General features: G+C 45.7%; 1 protein-coding gene across 1 annotated transcript in view; it reads right to left on the bottom strand.

Moving 5' to 3' along the window:
• Window positions 1-8,789: 8,789 nt before the first annotated feature.
• CCDC62 (coiled-coil domain containing 62) overlaps window positions 8,790-10,091 on the bottom strand; it is a 61,687-nt gene continuing 60,385 nt past the window's right edge. The window contains exon 11 of the mRNA XM_017888996.1: window positions 8,790-9,598. The gene's annotated coding sequence lies outside the window, so the exon portion shown is untranslated. The remainder of the gene's footprint in view (window positions 9,599-10,091) is intronic.

The raw sequence follows: 10,091 nt of genomic DNA on the forward strand, positions 1-10,091 counted from the left end.
CCGCACACCCCCAACCCACCCAACCGCGGGCGACCCCGGCACACGCCTCCGCCCCCGCACACTCCCAACCCCCATCTCATTCACAAGGTTGGGGCGCGGGCCAAACCCCCCCCAGCTCCTCCCCACCTCTAATCCCTCTCCCTCAAACCCCGGAGAGGAGGGGGAGAGGGAGGGGAAACCCCTTCCCTCCTCCTTACAACCAGGGGATAGGGACCCGGCCAATTCCCTCCCCACCCTCCCCGAAACTCACTAGTCTTGTCTGACCAAGGCAAGATCTGGTTAATTGGAGAAAAATCTGGGCCTCCATGGAGTCTGGTCGGTGGCAGCACAGATAGACTATTTTTTTTTCCTTTTTTGGTCTTACGTATGTGTCAAAAGGCACACAATGACACTCTCCCCTCTTATGTGCATCTTCTTGAACATAGCTGCAGCTGTTATCCATTGCGGGGTTGGCAGGATGCATTTTCCAGAGACAGCAGCGGCTCGCACCGGACACCTCGCCAGCGCCAGGGACAATGGGGGCTGAGGCGGGCAGTATTAGGCTGGGACAGAAGGCAGGCTTGATCTGAAAAGCAAAGTACACCGAGGAGATTGCCGCCGGAGGTGGCGTGAGGCTTTTAAAAAACATTATTATTGGCTTCCCCTTAAAATTACTGGTCACAAGACTGGGGGAAAGTTAAAAAAAAATAAATAAAAGCCCAGGAGTCCTCTCTAAGCGCAAGCTCAGAGGGTATATTTGTTTCTGCTCTTTTCCCCTTCCTATCGGAATGCAGATGTGGAATCGTGGCATTAAAGGTCCCTATGCTTTTGAGGGAGATAGCACCGGCCTGCCTGTAAGGAGGAAATGACGCCCAACGTATCCTGGACCCTTGTCTCCCTAATGAGGCTGTAAACCTGAGGTTCAGGGGACCCTTTTGTTCCTCTCTTTCCTTTCTTTTCCCTCCCTCCTCCCTCCTCCTCCTCCCTCCCTCCCTCCCTTCCTTCTCTCTTCTTTCCTTTCTTTTATTTTCTTCTTTCTTTCTTTCTTTTTCTTTTTTTTTTTTTTAACCGAGCTTCACTCTTGTTGCCCAGGTTGGAGTGCAATGGCACGACCTCACCTCACTGCAACCTCCGCCTGCTGGGTTCAAGCAATTCTTCTGTTTCAGCCTCCCAAATAGCTGGGATTACAGGCATGTGCCACAATGCCTTGCTAATTTTGTATTTTTAGTAGAGACAGGGTTTCTCCATGTTGGTCAGGCTAGTCTCAAACTCCCGACCTCAGGTGATCCGCCTGCCTCGGCCTCCCAAAGTGCTGGGATTACAGGCGTGAGCCATTGCACCCAGCCAGGGACCCTTTTCTTTAATAACCGATTCCTCACCTTCCAGCCCAAGAGCTAGAGCTGACCCCAAAAGATACATTCGCCAAGACTCTCCTCTCACTCCACCCAAAGGAGAAATTAATCCTGTTTTCTCTCATTCCAATCACTAAAAAGCTCCTTTATCAGAACAACAGTAGAATCGCAATAGCTGATACGTATTGAATGCTTATTATTTGACAGGCACTGGGCTTTACTCTTCATATATAAAGGGTTTTTAATCCTCGGCAACTTAGTCAATAGCTGTGCTCAGATAAAGACCACAGTAAATGGGCCTTTTGCTGTACTCCAGCTGTTTCTCACACTCCTTTTTCCACACGGAACAAAAGTGGTTCTCCTGTGACCTTTCACGCACATACAGCATACCTTTTCAACCAGGCAACAGCCCCTCTAGGTCTAGCACATCTGCCACAGTGACTTCCCCTTAGCAACCGGCTTTTTAAATAATCATAGAGCCTATCACTGTGCTGGGCACCAGGCTCAGCATTTGTTAAACAGTATCTCACTTACTCTTCTTTAAAGTTATTGATGAGGTCGGGCACAGTGGCTCACGCCTGTAATCCGAGCACTTTGGGAGGCTGAGGCAGGTGGATCACTTGAGCTCAGGAGTTCGAGACTATCCTGGGCAACATGATGAAACCCCATCTCTGCCAAAAAATACAAAAATCTTAGCCAGCCATGATGGCGTGCCTGTAGTCCCAGCTACTCAGGAGGTTGAGGTGGGAGGATCACTTAAGCCTGCAAGGCAGAGGTTGCAGTAAGCCGAGATGACACCGCTGCACTGCAGCCTGGACAACAGAGTGAGACCCTGTCTCAAATAAGTAAATAATAAAGCATAACAACTTTATTTTTATTTATTTATTTTATTTTTTATTTTTTTTTGAAACGGAGTCTTGCTCTGTCGCCCAGGCTGGAGTGCAGTGGCTGGATCTTGGCTCACTGCAAGCTCCGCCTCTCAGGTTTACGCCATTCTCCTGCCTCAGTCTCCCAAGTAGCTGGGACTACAGGCGCCCGCCACCTTGCCTGGCTAGTTTTTTGTATTTTTTAGTAGAGACAGAGTTTCACCGGGTTAGCCAGGATGGTCTCGATCTCATGACCTCGTGATCCGCCCATCTCGGCCTCCCAAAGTGCTGGGATTACAGGCTTGAGCCACTGCACCCAGCCTATTTATTTATTTTTTTTGAGACAGGGTCTGGCTTCGTTACCCAGGCCGGAATGCAGTGGCATAATCATAGCTCACTGCAATCTCTGCCTCGTGGGCTCAAGTGCTCCTCACACCTCAGCCTAATAAGTAGCTGGAACTAGAGGGATGCACTACCATGCCCAGTTAATTTTTATTTTTTTTTTTATTTTTATTTTTTTTGAGATGGAGTCTCGCTCTGTTGCCAGGCTGGAGTGCAGTGGCACAATCTCGGCTCACTGCAACCTCTGCCTCCGGGGTTCAAGCAATTCTCCTGCCTCAGCCTCCCAAGTAACTGGGACTACAGGCGCCTGCCACCACGCCCGGCTAATTTTTGTATTTTTAGTAGAGATGGGGTTTCACCATGTTGGCAAGGATGGTCTTGATCTCTTGACCTCATGATCCACCCGCCTCAGCCTCCCAAAGTACTGGGAGTACAGGCGTGAGCCACCGCGCCCGGCCATGCACAGCTAATTTTTAAATTTGTTCTGTAGAGACAGAGTCTCGCTATGTTGCCTAGGCTGGTCTCAGATTCCTGGGCTCAAGTGAATTCCCCCACCTGAAAGTGCTGGGATTACAGGCCGAAGCCACTGCACCTGGCCTCTTGATGGTACTTTTACAGACCAACAAACAAGCTCAGGCTCAGAGTTTAGCCCAGGTTCATACAACTGATAAACTGTGCGTTTGGGATCCAGACCCAGATGTGCCTGATTTCAAAGCCAGCGCTCCCAGCACCCATGCCATTTGGGCTACATTTTGTGGTGGATGATTTTCAGTACTATGCTATCTTGGGCTTGCTGTTTGGGGCCCAAGAGCACTCTCCTAATATATCTCCAAGGGACTGTACTTTATGTGTAGGTAAGATTTTGAGCTATTAGAGGGCCACCCTGTCTTACTCAGTTTTATGTACTCAGTGCCTAGTGGGGCACCTGGCACATTGCAATGTTCAGTAAGTGTATGTGAAGTGAAGGGCTGAAAAAGTGAGTTAACGAACACCCCATTTGGTATACTTCAACATACAGCTGATCTCACAGGAGAGCATCACTGGGGACATAAGGATACAAACTTCCCCACTCGTTTATTTGTTTGTTTGTTGATGTTTTTGAGACAGGGTTGCCCTCTGTCGCCCAGGCTGGAGTGCAGTGACACGATCTCAGCTCACAGCAACCTTCACCTCCTGGGTTCAAGCAATTCTCCTGCCTCAGCCTCCTGAGTAGCTGGGATTACAGGTGTGAGCCACCATGCCTGGCCCAAACTTCCCCACTCTTAATTTTTCTGGTTCATCTCTCTAACATCTTCAGACAGGAGGCCTGGTCTACTATTGGCCCTGTCACTGATTGGCTTTTTTTTTTTTTAATTTTTTTGGATACAGGGTCTTGCTTGCTTTATTATCCATGCTGGAGTGTAGTGGCTAGATTATGGCTTACTGTAGCCTCAATCTCCTGGGCTCAAGTGATCCTCCCACCTCAGCCTCCAGAATAGCTGGGACCACAGGTATGTACTACCATGCCTGGCTAATTTTTTAATTTTTTGTAGAGACGGGGGTCTCACCACATTTCCCACACTGGTCTTGAACTACTGGACTCAAGCAATCCTCCTACCTCAGCCTCCCAAACTGCTGGCATGACAGGCAGGAGCCACTGCTCCCAGCCTGAGATTCTTCATGCCATCAGAATCAGGGTCCTGTTTTGGTGTATCTCCAGGGCTGTTGAATTCCTGCTCACCCCTATTACAAAAGCAAAGCAATTGGAATACAAATAAGACCTTGTTTGAAGGAAAACCCAAGACACACAGGAGAGTTTACATCATCTGACCCACTAAAACATGGTATGCTGCCACACCCACGGTGACTCATTGACTTGTATGCATGATCTGGCCCCAGCCTCTGTCTCCGGCTTCATCTTGCACCATCCTGGCCCATCAGGTCCCAGATGCATCATGTTCCCTCCCACCTCAGAGCCTTGGCACATGCTGTTCCTACTGCCTGGAATTCTCTTCTGCTTCCTGTTAGCCCTACTTAGCATCCACCTGTCTTTAACTCTTGGCTCAGATGTCACTTCTGCAGGGAAGCGTTCTCTGAACACTCCACCCTTTGCCTGAGTCCCTATTATAAGCTGTCATCATATCTCAAAGCTTTCTTTTGTAACACTAACCAGTCTCTCGTGAACTATTTATAGGATTCTTAGATTACTGTGTCTCTACGACTAGATTGTCTGCTTTGCTCATTGCTGTGTCTCCAGTGGCCAGCAAAGCACCTACTATGTGCTCAAAATTCTTTGATTCTGTTTGTGTTGGGTTTCTTTTTGTTGTTGTTGTTGGGTTTCTTAAGCATGCATCTGGCTGAGAACCCAGACATCATCCTTTAGAGGACTGATTCATGTACACTTTTCATTCACTCAACTTCTCTTTTTTTTTTTTTTTTTTTTTTGAGACAGAGTCTCGCTCTGTCGCCCAGGCTGGAGTGCATGGCTCAGTCTCAGCTCACTGCAACCTCCGCCTCCCAGGTTGAAGTGATTCTTGTGCCTCAGCCTCCTGAGTAGCTGGGATTACAGGCACCCACCATCACGCCCTGCTAATTTTTGTATTTTTAGTAGAGAGGTGGTTTCGCCATGTTGGCCAGGCTGGTCTCAAACTCCTGACCTCAAATGATCCACGAGCTTTGGCCTCTCAAAGTGGTGGGATTACAGGTATGGGCCACTGCACCTGGCTGCATTCTGGTTTTTAAACCTCCTTGTCAGCTGCAGTCTTGATGAATGTGTCTGGTTTCTTATTTTGATCCTGTTCACTCTGTTCTCTATCACACCGGAGGTTGCTAAGATTATTCTGTTGAAGGCCTAGAATGATGAACTTTCCTGCAATATATCCTAACAAAATCGTCATCAAATGGCTCAAGAAAAACAAAAGTACAACACTGCAAACCCACCACCCCAGCTACAGGTGTCAAACCACACAAAGCCACAGAAGAAAACTCCAGGATCAGTTTGCCAGAACATAACAAGGTTTCAGCCTTCAGTCTCCTTCCTGAAATGTCTAGCGACAACCTTATCCCATGCAGCCAAGAAGTTCTATGCATTCTATTGACACTTTTGGGGTAAAAATGCTTTTAGTGTTTATTATCTTAATTCAGAACTTTTTTTCTTTGAGGATATTTCTATTTCTGTTTTTAAAAAAATCTGGTGGCCAGGCACGGTGGCTCACACCTGTAACCCCAGCACTTTGGGAGACCGAGGCGGGTGGATCAAGAGGTCAGGAGATCGAGACCATCCTGGACAACATGGTGAAACCCCGTCTCTACTAAAAATACAAAAATTAGCCGGGTGTGGTGGCACACGCCTGTAGTCCCAGCTACTCGGAAGGCTGAGGCAGGAGAATCACTTGAACTTGGGGGGCAGAGGTTGCAGTGAGCCGAGATCGCGCCACTACACTCCAGCCTGGTGACAGAGCGAGACTCCATCTCAACAACAACAAAAATCTGTTCACTGGCCAGACACAGTGGCTCACGCCTATAATCTCACCACTTTGGGAAGCTGAGATGGGTGGATCACTTGAGCTCAGGAGTTCAAGACCATCCTGGGTAACATGGTGAAACCCCATCTCTAGAAAATAAATAAATAAATAAACTCTTCACAGGCCAGGTGCGTGCAGTGGCTCATGCCTATAAGCCCAAGAGCTTTGGGAGGTCAAGGTGAGAGGACTGCTTGAGGCCAGGAGTTCGAGACCAGCTTGGTCAACATGGTGAGACTCTGTCTCCATGAAAAATAAAAAATTTGGCCAGGCATGGTGGCTCATGCCTGTAATCCCAGTACTTTGAGAGGCTGAGGTGGGCAGATCACTTGAGGTCAGGAATTCAAGACCACCCTGGCCAACATGATGAAACTCCATCTACTAAAAATACAAAAATTAGCCGGGCATGGTGGCAGGTGCCTGTAATCCCAGCTACTTGGGAGGCCGAGGCAGAAGAATCTCTTGAACCTGGGAGGCAGAGGTTGCAGTGAGCTGAGATCGTGCCACCGCACTCCAGCCTGGGTGACAGAGCGTGACTCCGTCTCAAAAAAAAAAAAAAAAAAAAATTAGGCATGGTGGCATGTGCCTGGAGTCCTCGCTAATTGGGAGGCTGAGCCCAAGAGTTTGAGGCTACAGTGAGCTATGATGATACCACTGCCCTCCAGCCTGGGTGACAGAGTGAGACCTTGTCACTAAAAATAAAATTAAAAAAAAAATCCGTTCACAGATTCTAAAAATACCCTTATATCAGTCTTTTCCAATGCTGAGATTATTACTAGCAGGCAGATTGTAGTAGAATTCATTTGCCTCCTCTTCGGATGTGTTGATCTTAAGAATGTTGGTGATAAAACATAAATGCTAAAATCTAGTTTTATCTTGTAACTATTTCAAATACGCTATGGGACTGCCTCTCTGCATCCATTAAAGTACAGAAAAAAAAAGAAGGAGACCGCCTCTCTAACAGAAATTTCTCCAACCTTAGGGGAGGAGGCATCTGCACTCCATGTTCACAACAGCCAAGATGTGGAAGCAATAAAATGCCCAACAGATGAGTGGATAAAGAAATGCGGTGGCTCAAGCCTTTGATCCCAGCACTTTGGGAGGCCGAGATGGGTGGATCACGAGGTCAGAAGTTCAAGACCAGCCTGGCCAATATGGTGAAACCCGTCTCTACTAAAAATACAAAATTTAGCTGGGCACGGTGGCTCATGCCTGTCATTCCAGCACTTTGGGAGGCCGAGTTGGGAGGATCACATGAGGCCAGGAGTTCAACACCAGCCTGGCCAACATGATGAAACCCCATCTCTACTGAAAAGAAAACAACACAAAATTAGCCAGGAGTGGTGGTGGGCACCTGTAATCCCAGCTTCTTAGGAGGCTGAGGCAGGAGAATTGCTTGAACTCAGGAGATGGAGGTTGCACTGAGCTGAAATTGAGCCACTGCACTCCAGCCTCAGCAATAGAGCGAGACTCTGTCTCAAAAAAAAAAAAAAAAAAAAAAAAAGTAGTATATATATACACAATGGAATACTATTTAGCCATAAAAACAAACGAAATCTGTCATTTAAATAACTTAGGTTGGGCCAGGTGCGGTGGTTCATGTGTGTAATCCCAGCACTTTGGGAGGCCAAGACAGGTGGATCATGAGGTCAGAAGTTCAAGACCAGCCCGGCCAATATGGTGAAACCCCATCTCTACTAAAAATACAAAATTTAGCTGGGCATGGTGGCACACGCCTATAGTCCCAGCTACTTGGGAGGCTGAGGCAGGAGAATCACTCGAACCTCGAAGGTAGAGGTTGCAGTGAGCCGAGATTCCGCCGCTGCACTCCAGCCTGGGTGACAGAGTCAGACTCCATCTCAAAAATAAATAGATAAACAAAAAATAAGCAAAATAAAATAAATAAATAACTTAGGTTGAGCTAGATACAATCCCAAGTAGCTGGGATTACAGGCGCGTGACACCACGCCCAGCTAATTTTTTGTATTTTTAGTAGAGAGGGGGTTTTGTCATGTTGGCCAGGCTGGTCTCGAACTCCTGACCTCAAGTGATCTACCTGCCTCGGCTCCCAAAGTGCTGGGATTACAGGCATGAGCCACTGTACCCGGCCAAAATTTCTCATTGCTGAATTGCATATGGAACAATAAGGTGGTGGGATACAATAGGTGTCAGGTGTTGCAGGTACTATAATCCTATGAGCTAAAATACATTTAGCCACAAAATAATGTTTAATTGTTATCAAATCCTTTAGTTCCCTGACATTTTCCTATTCAGTGTTGCCTTTTCACTAGGCAAGCTGATGTGCAGCCATGAACAAGAAGAGGAGGAGAAAATTTAATATTTTGATTCTTAGATTGGAAGTCAGTCTCCCAAGGGTCATTTTAGGTTTCTACTTGGCAGGCAGCAGCTCAGAAGCTACTATACCTTTCTCAGTTTTGCTCTGGACAGCCCAGCCTGAGGGAGAAAGCACGCATTGATAAAGAACATAACCAAACCTCACCCAACTTCTCTTTTCAGCACCCTAATTAAAAAGGCTAAATGAGGTGGCTCTTCCCTGCTCATGAAAATCATCTCTGAAGTAACCCTGAAACCTGTTAACAAAGGCGCATTTATTCAGCACAATAGAACTTTGATATTTGCAATGCTTAAAAAAATACATTCCCATTCCTGAGGAAATTAACTTGCCAGGTTCAGTTTAAAAGCGATGAACCTTCCTTATTTTACTCCAGTAAAATAAAAAGAAACCAAGGAAACATATTTTTTTCTTTAGTATTAAAAATATCTTTTATTGACTGAAGCTGATCAATTATTTTAGAGAAGACACAGAGGCATATAGTATAATCTGTAAAAAATTAAATTACTTTACAAGTTAAAATGGAAGTGTTTTAGTCTTTAAGATTTTTAAAAACGCATATAAAAGTTGATCTTCCAACAGGCTTTGGTTTGTGTCAGTAGGTGGGACTACTATAGACTCAGAAAGATGGGGCTCTGCTCAGCTTGGGACAGAAGGACCTCAAGTAACCAGGGAGCTATTTTCCAGTTACATTGTATATCAAAGCACCTTATGTCTTTTTACATAGCAAAGTCAAGAGCTAAAACCATGAGAGAATACTATTTCTCATATATTTTGAACTGACTCTGATAAGCTAGTGTTTAGAATTTAAATGTATGCACAGATTTTTAAAAAATCAGATAGTTAAAACAGCACTTTCTATGCAGGGGTTCCTTCTCTATTTGACGTTCACATTTTTAAAGAGCTTCTCTAGCACTTAGCTGTAGTCTGTATCTTTACAGAGAAGTCTGTTTCATTCTTAGCATAATTCCAAGTTTCTGTATGTACAATAAGGTCTACTTTCTTACACACGAAAATATTTCTTCAGCACAAAAATGATTAACTTGAAAATAAAGTGTAGATGTTTAAAAATTAACTTTCTAGTTCTGCTCCCCGCTGGAATTAAGTGTCGTTTATGAAGAACTACAATCCCCTTTCAGTTTTACGGTTAAGTATTCATTCAGCATCGGTGTCTGCTTTCTGTCTTCCACATAGATGAGAAATCTGCTTTTGGATGAAGAAAAAACACGATGTTAATAAAATACAATCAATTAACATTGGAGAGCGTGCTATAAGCTCCTGGTGTCTAAAATATTAACTGTACATCCTGATTTTTATCAACATCAGGACGTGCAAAATACTGTAAATATGAAAACTCAGCAGAGAGAGGGAGGGGAGAGAAGAGGAGGGATGGGGGCAGGGATGGTGCTGCTCGGGCTCCCTGCTTCCCCAGAGTCTTTGAAACGCTGATATGCTTACCTTCAAAAGATCTGAAATGCCTGTACCCTTTAGCTTATCAAACTGGGTTCTGAAGAAACTGCATACGAAATGCAGGTTTGACAGAAGTAAACACAAATCCAGAAAGTGTTTACTGGGTCAATAAACGTTTTTTATGAAGATTTTACCCCACGTAAAACTTTTTTTTTTTTTCTTTGTTTGAGACGGAGCTTTGTTCTTGTCGCCCAGGCTGGAGTGCACTGGCCCAATCTCCACTCACTGC

Source organism: Rhinopithecus bieti, unplaced genomic scaffold (assembly GCF_001698545.2).
Source record: "Rhinopithecus bieti isolate Rb0 unplaced genomic scaffold, ASM169854v2 scaffold_574, whole genome shotgun sequence".
Classification (NCBI taxonomy): domain Eukaryota; kingdom Metazoa; phylum Chordata; class Mammalia; order Primates; family Cercopithecidae; genus Rhinopithecus; species Rhinopithecus bieti.